Here is a 16266-nt window from a genome sequence, read left to right as displayed (position 1 = left end):
CGTTATCCTGCACTTAAACCACTGTTATTTGTCCATTGAGGGTCATTGGTCCTAGCGTATTCCCCTGTGGATTTGGGTCATCTCTATATATATCTATATATATTCATATATATCAATGTTGTATTTTGTTTAGATATTAGAATCTTTAGCGCTGCATCAACTTTTATATTTTATGTATATTGCCTTTGCTTGGTATGGGATAGATGCTGGCTGCTTTTTAGTCTGTTCTACTGTTCACCATAAGAGCGCAGGAGGATATATATCTATGAGAAGAGCTGTATAAAGGCCTCTGGGCCCAACAGGGGCCGTGGTCACAGACAGAGATGGCTTTGGGGGTAACAGATGGGAACCCCGTTCCCCAGATCACTGGAGGGGGGATCTGGTGACCAGCAGCCGTCAGCCTCCCAGTCTCCTGTACTCACAGTGGTTCGGATGAGAGGAGGACTTGGTCAGATGGAGTAAGCCATAGGTCACCGCCGCTTCGGATAGCGGTAATTTGCAGCAGCGCCCCTTTCTGAGACTCCGGGGATGCAGGAGACGCCCCCAATGCCCGGGGATGTTCCACCGCTGCCCGGATGACAATGGATACGGGCAGAGGCACCAGGGCCGCGGATCATGCGGCCGCACTAGGCCGCGGATGTCGATCGCTGCAGAGAGCGAAAATGTCGGCCGGAGCAGCACCGCCAGACTCCAGGGACACAGCCAGGAACCTCCACTGCCCCACCATGGTCCGTGGCTGCACGGATGGCAGCCGATTAACGCTGCTGGCGCCGGAGCTCTGGATTACGCGGCCGCTCCGCTCGCCATCTTGGACACGCCCCCCATAAATGTACACTTTGTAGAAAACTCACTGTTAAAAAAAGTGATGATGTCATCTTTTCCCCAGTTTCCTCTCAAGTCCCGGGGCTCTGGGAGGAGGGATCCAAGAAGCGGCGAAGACACTTCTTGTTAGTATTCACTAAGACTAGAATTCACATTATGCATTAGGATTTAGTCTCGAGTTGCGGGGCTATTGGTGTATGGGTGGTGGATCAGTAGTGTTCTACTAATTGGACACTGACACTGCCCACCCACATCGCTGCATATTCTTCTGTCTTAGGAGGTGGGACAGACCAGGCAGTGTGAGATTTGTGGGTCACTGCAGCGAGCGGCAACATTTGCTTTTAAAGGACAACAAAGTCATACATACAAAGGAATGTACAAGACCGGTGGCTGGGGGGGAAAAAGACATGTCAGCCACTGGTCACAGGTTATAAGGGGGATATAGAGCCTTTCATGCAGTAAAGAATGCTGGATTTCTCACTAACAACAGGACTACTGACAATTTATTGACTGGTATGCAAGCACCAGTATTTATATATAATACATTTTTTCCTGGAGTTCTGGTTTAGCCTAGATTTGGGTAAATTTCACAAGATAAAGGTATAAACTTTCACCATAAAATGAATCAAATTATAAATAGATGCATCCTAAGGTCAGTTACTAGTTGCATGTGATATCTGAGGCAGTGGATGACTTTTAGATCAAATTGGAAAGCTCTTTAAATTCCCTCCACTCCTTTCTCTCCAGAAAAAAAAATCACTTTCCTTTTAATGCAAAAAAAAATAGAAAAACTGTATTTATATTAAAATATTTCCACTAGAATTTTCCACATGTACATTTTGCGACTAATAACTGCTTACTAATTATGTTTTTAATGGAGTCTTATGAAAAGCTATTTGTGAATAGGCTATTGTCTCGGCATTACAAAGGAACAAAACATGCAAGAGATTACACTTATCTTTTTATATAAACTGAGCACTATTTACGCCATTCATGAAAAGAATGAAAGCATAAATTGACTGCAAAGTCCATTTATAACTACTATATGCAGTGCTTATTCACTAAATTGATGATACTATTATTTTCAAAATTAAAATGAAATTACAATGTTATTATACAAAGTATATAAACAAACTGAACATGACTTGGGATAGGGCTATTCTGGGGACAATGCATATTTATTTCCATATAACTGAGCCCTTGCATACAACCTACTAATTATGTTAATGAAATGTTATATTGAGAAAGCAAATACTTCCTTTTGCCTGTTGTAGATACAGTTAAGCAGATTGAGAATCTAAATAAGACAATAAAATCCATCATTTGTATCAGTTTCCACAGACAGAACACTGGTAATAACAGACACTATGATAGCATTGCTGACTTTCCAAATCATATGCAATATTCAATTGTCAATCTCTATTTACAGCACATGAATTTCTAATTAGACTTGCTTGCTTTAACATGGTTGTTAACTATATTAGTACATGATGTAAACTTGTATGCATATCTGGTTTGGTATATTTAAAGGGCAAGTTTCAGCAAAGCTCAAGTTGCCTAAAATAAATAAGGTAATTACAATCTGTTTTAATTTTATAGCCCTGTTACCCTACCAGAGTTAAAGAGAGTATTATCTTATTATTATTATACAGTGTTTATATAGCGCCAGAGGGTTTGCTCAGTGCTGTACATTAGCGAGGGGGACAGAACATGAGAGAATACAGTAAAATACAATACACGAGGGGTTCGAGGGCCCTGCTCTTTCGAGCTTACAAATGCTTAATGTTTCTACATTTTCTGTAGTGAAAAGCCTATTATTTTATTATTTCAAGCTGGAGGAAAAGCTTCCTGAAGTGTCTTTTAGTGGGAATACTTAAAGATGAACATTAATCAAAAAAACAAAATTCATGCAGTGTAATCCATCCTGGCCTCTAGCTTCTGCAAGACAATGAAATAATTAAAAAAACCTGTGAAATATTAAAAAAACTAATTTATTTTTTGTAAAGCTGCAATTACCTGCATATTCTTGTCTCTCTTTCTCTCTCTATGCAAAGAATCCCCGCTTATAAAGAGCAGAGAGATATAGGATTTACTAAATGAGTTGAGCATCTTCCTTTAAAAAATTGTGTGAATATTCTCTACAATCATCCAAGGATGTGAAAAGCAAATTCCTGTTCACTTTGAAAACCAGGTTAATGTGCTTTTACTTTGAATAAATAATTGAAGTGAATATTCACACATTTGTTCAAATGAAGTGTAGGGATCTGCCACTCTCTACTGTCTGTGTATGTAAGTGGCTGTGCTACTTAAAGAGTTTGTAAAGGCATTTTTAATATTAAAATAGTACAAATGCTGTACCTACCTGCTCTGTGCAATGGTGTTTCACAGAGTGGCCTCCTTCCTCCTCTTATGGGTTCCCTCACTGGCACTCTCCACTCCTCCACTTCTGTGTTTGTCCCCATAGCAAGCAGCAAGCCGCTTGCTATGGGAGCAGACATGCAGGCTTGCTCCTGTCAAGCTGTGTGTGTCTATAGACATACACAGCACAGCTTGGCCTCACTCCCCATTCTCTAACAGGATTTGACTGACAGCAGCAGGAATCTATGGCTCTCGATGCATCAACAAAGTCTGTGCAAGCAGGGAAAGAGGAGAATCCAGACACAGCCAGGCACAGTGCTGGATAGATGCAGGACTTAGGTAATTGTTTTGGGAGGAGGGGGCACTGCTAATGTTAAAATGTTTTTTACCTTAATGCAGCGAATGTATTAGGGTAAAAAACATTTTAACTTTAATGGCACAGAGTATTGTAAATCACTTCCTTTCTCTCTTCTCACAATTTAAGATTGAACCACTTCTCATTCAACTTCACAGTGTGGTTGTATGGTCTTTAGAGACCTGAGGTTAAATAGTTTTCTCCCAGTCAACATTTGAAGATTTGTATATTGTGATCATATCCCCTCTTAACCTCCCTAGCGGTATGATTATTTCATATTGTTGGTGCTGAAAGCGGTACAATTATTTTGCATGGAAATATGTAGTTTTTTTATTGTAGGCTGTAATTTTTAGGAATAACTCACTGAAATCTGTCTGAACAAGATTCTAAATCATACATTGAATTTAATAATATAATCAAACCAAAAACACTGAAATTTGAAATAGAGCGCCAAGTTCGCACATCACTGAGCAAAGTCGCAGAATCGTTTTCAGTGTTTGATGACAAATTTCTCCACGAATCATTATCACTCAATTCTGCAAGTGGTTCTGATTTACTATCGCTGTTCTCTAGCTGATCTAAACCCTCTTTTGACCTAAAGGGACACTTTTTGGACGCCATGGACTTTTCTAAGTTTCCAGGCAGAAAGAACAATCAAAATGCAGACAGGGGACAGGACAAAGCACTCGGGACAAAATGTATGTGAAATGGGTTGAAACAGCAATGTTTTACCATGTAAAATTGTTCTGAAAAAAATGTCATTTTTTTTAAATTTTCAAATTTCCCGCAGCGCCCGTATGTCCTGACATCACAGGGACCGGAACACAGGAGCCGGATGCCGGCATCAGCCGGAAGAGATGGCCGGGGACGCTGCAGGGGACACATCGCGGGAGCGAAGGACAAGGTAAGTGCTGCAGGGACTCCCTATGCAGCGCTGCATGGTAAGCCCGAGTGTAGCTCGGGGTTACCGCTTTTGGTATAGACATTTTACCCCGAGCTACACTCGGGAATACCGTTAGGGAGGTTAATTGTCTCTTCTCTAGGAAGAATATATTTAAAATATGTAGTCATTCCTCATAACTGAGGTCCGCCAGCCGCTGTATTAGCTTTGTTACCCTTCTCCGGACTCTCTTCAGTTCAAGCACATCCTTAAGGATGGGTGACCGAAACTGGACAGCATACTCAAAATGTGGCCGAACCAAAGTTTTGTGAAGTGGTAGAATTATAGTTTGATCCCTTGATTATATATCTGCTGACATAAGTACGTATATCTGTACCCAGAAGTACTGTATATCTGTTATCTCACATGCACTATGCCAGGTAGCTAATTCTGTGATATGGTGTGCCTGTGTAGATGTTACCTTGCTGCATATTTGTAGGTGAACCTGTTTATTGCAATAGAATTTATATGCAGCATGTCCTATTTATTTAACCTTGTCTCTCCTCATCTAGGATCCTATAACTAGTTTTAGCTCAGGGCTCAATACCTAGCATAGGCTAGAGCCAAGTTAGGCGTCTGACAGTCCATTAAGTGGTTAGTCCGGTTGCATGGCGGATTAGATGTTTCTAGGTATTAAGACGCAGAGTAGTTAGGATGACTCTGAGCTCCAGTGTCACACCAGGGTTTCTGCTGGTGAAAAGCTTTGTTCCAGTCTGATTGGACAATGGTTGGAAGAGATCCCTATCATTACAGATCTTGTCTTCAGGCCTTTGGCATCAAGAGGGATACTGCATCAGAATCATCCTCAGAGCCCCTACAATTGAACTTTGCTGCAACATTCATTTTGAAGTATCTTTAGAAACAACTATATATACCCAGGCATATGTGCAGTTTCACCAGGACTCCTGTCAGGCCCTTATTGTTTGTACATTGGATGTGTGTACTATTATTTACCTTTATTTATATACAGCTAGTGTTATTCCCATACTGGTGTGTATCTACAGTATATACTTATGGTTAACGTTATACTGGCTGCACTCATTCTTCTTCTCTCTTCTTAAGTTTCCAGGAAGGGAATCCCCTCTGTGAAGGAACTGACTTGTTTTCTTTTTAATAAAGAAACTTCTATTGAAACAACTAGATAAGGTGCATACAGGAGCAAACCGTAGCAAAATTTCCATTTCCAATTGCAGCTTGCATATATGTTAGATGATATACAAGTATAGACAAGTTAACACCAAGACACCAAAAATAAAAATATAACCATAGCAATGACCTGGTAAAATGTTTATGTGGATATCACATGACAAGAAAACTGCAGTTTTATGCAAGCTGGTACAGCACATAGGAGCCGTTTATATAACTAACATGAAACTCCACACCGACTGCAATACATAACACCTGCAGGAGCATATGGAGGATCAACTGAGGTGGGGCCAGGCCTGGTGTATCTAGTAAATTTTGCTACATGGAATAGAATTTCCATGAAGCATTCTTATGCTGATAAGTTAATTTTTCCCATATAAGAATAGAATTTACTTGTACAATCCAGTGTTTTTTTGGGGGGATACGAGGTGACATCCAAAAGTGGAAAATTTGTTTACAGGTGATGTAAAGCAGTCTAAGCACTGTAACATGGATCTAGGGGATAAGAAATTCCTTGCCCAGTGCTCCCAGTAAACAAATTATAGGGTCTTGTGGAAGTGTAAACATATACACTAAGTCAGGGCTCAAAATTTCAAGTCCTGAGCTACTAGCCAGCCCTTAAGAGTTGATTGCCACCAGTTGCCCCACACAACCCCTACCCTGCCCTGCCCCTAATTCTGCTCCTAAACATGCCCTCATAAATTATCTCATGAAATTACACTGTTAAATGTTACCCACATTCCATCAGGGTCCCCAGAGTCTCCCCACTTTATATCAGGGTCCCCAAAGTCCCCCCATATTACATCAGGGCCTCCAATGTCCCCCTAAGCACTACATCATACTTAGACCATGCACCGCATACAACCATAATTTCTCACTCACCAAATCATAACTCTACCAAGCATATCCTACCTTCTATCCAACCCAGCAATACCTCAAATGCCCCATCCTCTACCACCCGTGATAACCACATCATCCTGAACCTGACCAAACCACCCATACATGTATGCTTAAACACACACATACAGACACATGTACACACTTACACACACAGAAACATGTACACACATGCACAGAAACACATGTACACACACATGTACATACACACAAATGTATACACACACAGACACATGTACATACACACAGACACATGTACACACACAGATACACACGTACACACAGATATGTGCACACAGATACACACGTGCACACAGATACTTGCACACACAGATACACATACACACACAGACACATGTACATACACACACACAGATATACACACACATATACACACAGATACACACGTGCACACAGATACACACGTGCACACAGATACTTGCACACAGATACTTGCACACACAGATACACATACACACACAGACACATGTACATACTTACACACACACACACAGATACACACGTGCACACAGATACTCACACACACAGATACACATACACACACACAGACACATGTACATACACACACACACGTACATACACACACAGATACACACACAAGTACACAGACACATTTACATACACACACACACAGGTACACACACACAGATACACAAGCGCACACAGACAATTGCACACACACAGATACACACGTTCACACAGATACACACACACACGTACACAGCCCTATAAAAAGTTGCAGTACAGTACTTCTTTACCTTCACTCACAGAGCCAGGTACTGCACTCTAGGGGGAGGCAGAGAGCACAGCACACACTCCTTCCTTTGCTTTCACTTTGCTTAACTATTGAGCAGTCTGACGGCTCCGAGTGCGAGTGACAGAACCAGCCCTGAGTTCCGGGCCTGCTCAGCAAGATGACCCTGGGGGACACACTCGCCCCCACCTTATTTCCACTCACCAATGTGAGGAGGCGAGTGTAAATTTCAAGGCCTGCACTAAGTATATAATTATTGTTACATCTGTCCAATAGCGGAATAGTTTCACACAGTGCCAGAACACATGAAGTAAGTCCCCATATTTCGTTCACATTTAGGGCATAGAGGGGAACTCCTTCCCCCCTATTGACGTAACTGAGATGGGGTTCTGTAAGCTCTGTGCAATAAGAATAAATGGAGCGGTTTTAAGTGGGTGATACTGACTGGGGGTAAATGGCAAATTTCTCCCCGTATACTCAAAGCAATTTGGAAGCATCATGAGAAACATTAAAAATACGGAATATATATGAGAGATCATACCCTTTTTGTCTTGTGCTAACAGAACATCCTGAACTATCTGATGGTCTACCAAAGTTAGGTTAGAATGACGGGCCTGAGCCTGTAACGCATGTTTTAGCTGGAGTTATCTGAAAAACTGTTACCTAGGGAGAGCAAATTTTTCTTACAAATCCAAAAATTACATCAACACAGTACCAGAATACAACTGAGCCAGATATCTAATTCCAGCCTGTTCTCTTTCTTGAAAGCCTGACAGTTTGGCCAATTCTACATAGATTGAGTTTTGCCAAATTAGGGTAAATTTCAGAATGCCCACTATACTCAGGTTGGCCTTAGTATATGTCCATAAAGTTTTTATCAGGGCAATTGTGGGAGCAGTAGAGAGTAGGTGTGAAAATCCCCCCTCTAGGTATGCTATTGTAGGGTATGCCATCTCTAATAACACTAGATTACTACGAATGGGGTCTAACTGATTTAGATGACCCCAACCCCCTATATGCTGTAACTGGGAATCTCTATGGTAAATTCTAGATTGGGGAACCGCTAATCCACCTTGTTCCTTACCAAACTGATGTGTGAAGAGTTCAATCCTAGCAGTGCTAACTGACAATTTTATTATCAAATCCACTGAGCAAAGGTTCTGGGTCTGGTTTTCTTATTTACCTATAGTTTTAGTGCATCTTTTAGTGCATCTTGTTTGGGGATGGTCATTTCTCATAACCCCCATCTAAAAAAAAGAGGGCTTCATAATATTCTCAATTCTTTAGTAAATCAGCCAAGGAGTCTCACAAGATCTTGGTCTGAAACTCAGGTAATTCTCCTCATCCTGATATTCAAACCCAACATGCTGCAAAAAGTGTTAAAAATAGTGAAGTAAAAGCAAGAATAAAACAAAAGAAAAATAATACAATAACACAAGGTGGTGCTTGGCCATGATCCTACATGGCCACTTGAAACTCGCTCTCTCCCTACACACAGAGAACAGCTACAACATACATCTTCTCCTTTCTCAGGAGTCTGCCTCCTCCACATGCCTGGGCATGTGCGCTCCTTTGCCAAGCATTAGATGCTTGACAAATAAGTGCACATGCTAGTTTGCGGCACAGTGCATGCTCCTAAATGCATTTAATTGCATTCTGGACTCTGGTGACATCATCCCACTGATGCCGCACTCCATGTTGCACTCCACGGCCCTCCAGGGAGTGATCGGCTGGCTTCTTCCTTCCTCCTGAGACATGATAGGCCCGACACTTGGAGTCCTATCTGGCATTCATCTCGACATCCTAAATTCCTGATGAGCCTGTTTTATCTTTGTAAATATAAATGGCCCTACATTGGGTTTTATTAATTACCTGTCACTCCTTCACAAACATAAAATCATTTCATAAAAACTTCCACCAAGTGAATATTAAGTGGCAATAGTTCATATGTTGACTCAATGTACATCCATAATCCACACTTTTGTTTTCAAAGTGTAAATCAGTGCTTCCACCACAGTGCACCACCATTAAAAAGGCCTCTTACCATGCGATATGGACCATTACATTATAAATGGTCAAAGGTGCTCCAACTCAATGGTTTTCCAAAGACCTCCAACAGGAAGAACTCCATCTCTGATACTGAACACCTCCGTCAACCTCCGGGCGTCACCATCAAAAGGAACAACGGTACAAGTGCACATTGAAGTATCTTAAAACTGGTGTAGAAGAATGCATAATAGTTTTACCTAATACTCACATGACAGTGCTTTTTCCTGGTGATTGGCCACTCAGGCTCAAGCACTGTATGCTTGGAGGAGGTCCTTTTCATTTCACATAAGAACCAAGTATATCACAGCAGCTGTGACCGAGTGACAGGGTAGCATGGCAAAGGTGACTGTAAATGTGTCAGGGGGTGTTTTTTTAGGAGACTTTGTCTATTTGCCCTAAATATAAGTTTATTGGCTTTTTAGACTCTAGACTCATTTCTCAGCATGTACTGCATACATTTGTATCCTGAGCCAAATTTAATTTAGGTCACAAATAGTTTTATTAGCAAATTTATTGTGACTGTTGACATGCATAAATGTATCTTGTTATCCCTGGAATTATCCTGAAATAACCTTCTGTTTTGCCACACCTGTGTTTCCCAATCACAAAAGCAAAAGATGCACCTACACAATGCCAAAGATTTCTCCTCTGAACCTCCTGAAGGACTGCATAAAAAGTTGAGCAAGGTTAAAAGAACTGGCTAATATGGTGTCCCCTTTCCCACAACTGATAGTGCTCCAGATTTAACTTACCTGGCTGCACTAGATTATGGAAATGCATATATTCATGAGGTAGTAGAAACTACTGCATTTAATTAAGGAATGTTCTCTAAAGATGCATGGTGCTACATTCTGGCTAGGAAAGGTAGACAGTTCTCTAAATATCCAGTTCTGTCCCATTCTTAATACTGCCCTTTATATTGTCATGGAAACACTTTTACCAGGGTAAAAACTAACTGGAAAACAGAAGTTGTAGAATGAACTGGATATCAGCTTTTCAATGATAAAACAAATAATTTAACTTACAAACAAATGTCAGACATATCTTGGCTCTCTGGATGTTTTAGGGTTAACCACCATTGGAGTAACTAAGGAAGAAACCAATGCTAAAGCCCCCGGTGGATGTTTGCTGCAGGAAAAATGTAAAAAAAACAGTTTCAGTACAATAATAATACCAGTGATACTACTGGTTAATGGAACCTTAGCTTTCTTGCAGAGTTACACCCAGCAGTAGAACCTACTCTTCAAAGCAGGGACACATTAATGACATAGTGGCCAGTGGGTGGAATGACAACACAAAGTGAGGAGGGACAGGCATCCAATACACACCAAAGAATCAGATGCTAAATATTATACTATCAAGTGTAGTTCTGCAAGAGAGCAAATATTCCATTCACAGATGGCAGGGCTGATAATTGTTATTATATACTTTTAAAGGTTTTATTTGTATTCATTTATTTATTTGATATAATCCCTTTAACACCTGACACTGGTCTCTGATTAATAGTTGGTGGTAGCCAAGCAGAGGTTTCATGTGAGGAAGGTAGTGGGCTCCAACAGAATAAAGGATCAGACAGCTTCACATAAGTGGGATTGGAGGCTTCCAGGTGTATAGTTACTGATACATTGCACACCACCAAAATACCATCCTTATGAGTCACCAAGGGGCCAAAAAAGAGCTAAAGGCACATTACAATGTTCTTTTTTACCCTTCCAATAATGGTTCTGGCATTATGCTTCATTTTAGTCTGCAGGAAGCATCATGGGGTGAAGCAAATTCGTTTTTTGTGTTAGGTGTTTGCTTGCACCACTGTTCATCTTGAAAAAGATTATTTGATTTTCTTCATAAGCTTCAGCAGTATTTTATACAATTGATGAAATTTAGCAACACTAGAGGGCACTAACTCACTTTATTATTATACACAAAGAAATAGCCACAGCTTATGGGAATAATAAGAACAGGAGAAAGAAAACAAGAGTTTATGAATGTATCTGCCAAGGGATTGCAATATGGAATTATTAAATAATGACATGATAGTAATGACTGAAAAATAATAAAAGACACTCAATTATTAGAATAATCATAGAATAATAATAACAATAGTAGTAATTTACAAATGCCTAAAAATCTCAAATTTGTCATGATTTGTTGACGTGCTGATGCATATGTTTTAAGGTTTGAGTCCAACCAAATTCAAGGACCAGCTGGTCAGGATAGATGGCTGAGGGGGTGCATACATTTACATGTCACACCAACAATCAATAATGTCACCAAAGGGTCCATTTACATTGTGTGTTGCATTTAAGGTGTGCGTCATGTTGTGCATTGACATACTTTGTATTAAAACAGACTATTTGAATAGCTGGCTAATGCACTAAAACGCACTGAAAAACATGTTCATGCATCACTTTTAGCAACACAGTTCACCACAATGCACAGTAGTGGATTGCTGTTCATTGTGATGCATTACAACACAGGTGTGTTTGGAAGCCTGGGATGCCATTCAGATATGTGTTACAATAATACAGTTTTATTCCAGCCCTAGTGCTAGAAGTTACAAAACAGATCATTATGAGTGTGCATATAGTACGTAGCATTCATGACTGCACATGCATACCCTAACTTGACAGTTACTACTTAGCCTTAGTTTGCCGTGACTAACAATAATAAATAATGACATAACAATGAGTGAAAAAATGTAAAGACAAATAATAATCATAATAATAACAATAATAGGATAATAGGTGTAATAATAGTATTTTGCACATGTATACAAAACATTTCTTTAATTATATATATGTAAATAAATTACCCAGAGGATAACAACAATAAAGTTCTCTAAATTAAGAAGCTGATATGGTGGAAAGAGAGAAGTGATGCACTGGGAAGTACAAAGCTAAAGCAATGTTAGGTGACTGCAAAAAAAAATAAATAAAAGGAGATATAAGACATCATGCAATTCAAATGTTTACTGAGCTACTAGACTATTCCCTAAATGTTTTAATGAAATTTCTTAAAGATTAATAATGATCTTTTCTTATTTGAACCCTTTTGGTCTCTTAAAAATACAATTGAATTACTTTCTGTAGTTAGTTGACAACATGATAAACCTCCCCCAAAAATTCTAAAAAAATCTTCTCCCTGCAAGTTAAGAGCATAATGTGCTAGTAGGCATCGCACACTAGCACAATATAAAAGACTTTCCTGAAAACTAAGCCCTCCAGCGAAGCACTATCACTGCTCCCCAAGGATTTCATCTTCATCAGATCTTCCTTAAGGATTTGTGACATCACCGGCGCCTCTACAGTAAATGTCTCCTAAACAGTGCACGTTTATTAAAGGCTTACATGTAGGTAGAAGATACAAAATTGGGTTTACTTCCACTTTAAAATATACTTTGATACATAAAATAAAAGACAATATAATGTCTAATGTGATACCAGAAGATACAACTCACTGAGGCAGTTTGTGGTGACTCAGTAGTTGGAGAGGTTCGAAAACCTTGTCAAGTCATAATTGTTTTCCCTCAAATAAACCCATAACAAATCTCCATATTTTAAACATGAACAGTTATACAATGCAACTTATAAAGTCTACTTATAAAGTAACGAGTGTTACATTCAAGTAACAATAACTGGTGGTAGACCAGCTATATATTTAAATACAGTGAGCCTTTAGTGTTCAGGTACCCACTGGCTGGTGTAGATGGCTGATGGTGGATGGACAATCAAAGCAACAAGATGTTCACACTTTACACCATCAAATAATAATGATACCTAGAGTGCTAGAAGCTAAAAAACAGATGGTTATGAGTGTGCAATGCATGCATACGTAGCAATTGTGGCTGCACATACTCTAATATGACACTTACTATGACTACAATTCACTCTATTATATCTGAATTTATTTACTGCGCTATTATACATTTCTAATATATCTTCACTTATTTACTCTACTTTCCTTGTTTGTTCTATGTTTCTGACCTGTGGATTTAATTATTTGAATTAATTGTGTTTAATTTTAATCACTTAGTTTCTTTTTATTTATTGTTTAGTTATGTTTCTATTTTGATTGCTCTTCATCATAGTTTAACCATGCTTGAGTAGAAACTCAGGTGAGTTTAAAATATGTATTAGTCAATGCTGCTTGTCCTGAATCCAAAATACATTTATATAGAATAAACAAACATTTAGGTTGATTGAGAGTGCAAAATCTGGTGCAACTGTGCATGGTAGCCAATCAGCTTATAACTTCAGCTTGCTGAATTAAGCTCTTGACAAAAAAAAAAAACTGGAAGCTGATTAGTTTCTATGCAGAGCTGCACCAGATTTTGCACTCTCCAGTTTTAGTAAATCAGCCTCTTTGTGTATTTTTGCTTTGATGCAGGCATGCTCTGACAGTTTTTTATGCCACCATGTAAATAGACCATAAGAGATGGCTGCATTATCATGAGGATCCAGGCTAATATATAGTCATGTCTACATCCACCCCATAATGGCATTATACAATTACATAGATGCCTTCGGTAGGTAAGTTTGATAACCTTGAAAAAGGTAACTTCTGCAGCCCAAAACACTAGTTGTTTTATGACTTAAATATGAAAAGAGACTTTTGTAGATGTCTGAAGTGCTGTCTTTATACAGTATGTGGATTTTTTTTTTTAATGGAAAGCAGGGCCATCCAACCACTATCTAATTTTCTTTGGCATCCTTAACACACAGATCATGTGAGAATCCCTAATTTTCTAAATGCAAGAATATTCTTTGCTATCTCCAAACCTTCAGGGCAGCATGCAGGAAGGTATTTTGGCATAGGCAGTAATCTTGATTAGTGAACTAACACTTACATTTTTCATTTAATTAGAAACATCCTGGAACTTGTTAATGATAGTAACCCTTGAAGAAAGAATTGTGCAGCATGAATAAATACAATTTGAATCCTACCCTAATATGAAATTTGAAACTGCACACTCCTTCACCCTGGATCTAAGGCTTTGTACGGATGAACACAGAATAATGTAGCATTGAAAATATTCTCGTCTTTTTAATAAGTAGGTGAAAGTTGCAAAGTAATTGGACGCTTCTGAGAAAGCTTAGGCTCTCTGTTATATAAACTCTGCTAAATAAAGAGACTTTAGATTTTGGCAATTTTTAATCTAGTCGCTTATTTAAAAAATGCAGTACTGTACTCTGTACACAAGCATTTAACGTGATATACGGACAGAAATCTGTGGTACAAACTAGTCATGAATATTATAAAGCAAAAGTGTGTCAATGAGTGGGGATACATGGTGTATACTTCTTGAATCAAAACATAGCTGAGTCAGGGGACATGGCCGAGCCTCCGAGGAGATGGCAGCCCGATCTGAGAGCTCCGATCCCACACAGAGGCAAGAGGTGCCCAATTTATTATTTGCTACTGGGATACTTGCCCTTCTGATAAGCACCACGCCCAAGGACAGATTCACCTCTAAAGGGCCCAAGCAGCTCACGCTCTCAGAGTTCTTCTCCAAGCTGAAAACTGATCCTTGCCGAGATGATGCCAGCTGAACAACAACTACTCTGCTTCTCAGCACACAGACACAACAAATCTCCTTCATGGCTTCCATGTCACCTGACATAACAGACACAACAGATCTCTATAAAAGACCAGACTATTCTCCAGTCCACTCACCCTTTGCCAAGGATCCAGTAAGTGAAAGACAAATGACAGTGTTTTGCAGTGTGATTTCTGAGGCTTCTGAACCCAGTAATCTCCTCTCCGGTCTCCCAGCTCCTCGTACACCTATTTCAGACTCTAAAACAAATAATTTTATCCCTACACAAGGACATATAAAATGCTTTACAAAAGCCAGTCTCTCATAGTTGCAGATCTCCTAAATAGCATATCACACTTAATTTTTCTACTTTGAAACCAAAGTAGGAGAATGTATTGTATCTCTGCTCACAATAGCAGCTAGTAGATCAGGAGTAAGCTTGTGAGATATCTATGCTAAAGGATAAAATATCAGATTTAGAGGACATCGCACTGAGAAATAATATACATTTCACAGGTATTCCCCAGTCCATTTCTTCTTCTGAAATTATTTTCTTTTTGCAACAATTATTTAACCACTTTCAGAAGATTTACCCCCCTTCCTGGCCAGGCCATTTTTTTGCTATTTGGCACTGCACTAGTTCAAGTAATAATTGTGCGGCCATGCAATACTGTACCCAAACAAAATTTACATCCTTTTTTTCACACAAATAGAACTTTCCTTTGATGGTATTTGATCACCTCTGGGTTTTTTATTTTTTGTGCTACAAACAAAAAAGGACTGAAAATTCTGAAAAAAACAGTATTTTCTCATTTCTGTTATAAAAAATATCCAATAAACTAAAATTTCATCATACATTTTGGCCAAAATGTATTTTGCTACATGTCTGTGGTAAAAAAAATCCCAATAAGTGTATAATAATTGGTTTATGTGAAAGTTATAGCGTCTACAAACTATAGTATAGATAATTAAATTTATTCCATTTTTGCTATTTGGCGCTGCGCTAGTTTAACTGACAATTGTGCAGTCATACAATGCTTTTTATTATTATTTATGCTATAAACAAAAAAATACTGAACATTTTGAAAAAAAAATCTATATTTTTTCATTTCTGTTATAAAAAATATCCAATAAACTCAAATGTTGTCTTAAATTTAGGTTAAAATGTATTTTTCTACATGTATTTGGTAAAGAAAAATCACAATAGGTATATATTAATTGGTTTATGTGAACGTTAGAGTGTCTACAAACTAAGGTATAGATACTGAAATGTATGCAATTTTGTTCTATACGGTGCTGTGTTAGTTTAACTGACAATTGCACGGTCAATACATAAATGAAAATTATGTCTTTATTTTGGTGATATTTTATCACCTCTGGGTTTTTCA

This window comes from Staurois parvus, unplaced genomic scaffold, assembly GCF_062004578.1.
Source record: "Staurois parvus isolate SC_StPar_1 unplaced genomic scaffold, SC_StPar_1.0 ptg000087l, whole genome shotgun sequence".
In the NCBI taxonomy this organism is placed as follows: Eukaryota; Metazoa; Chordata; class Amphibia; order Anura; family Ranidae; genus Staurois; species Staurois parvus.
The sequence above is the reverse complement of the archived record's forward strand: the minus strand, read 5'-3'. Positions refer to the sequence as shown.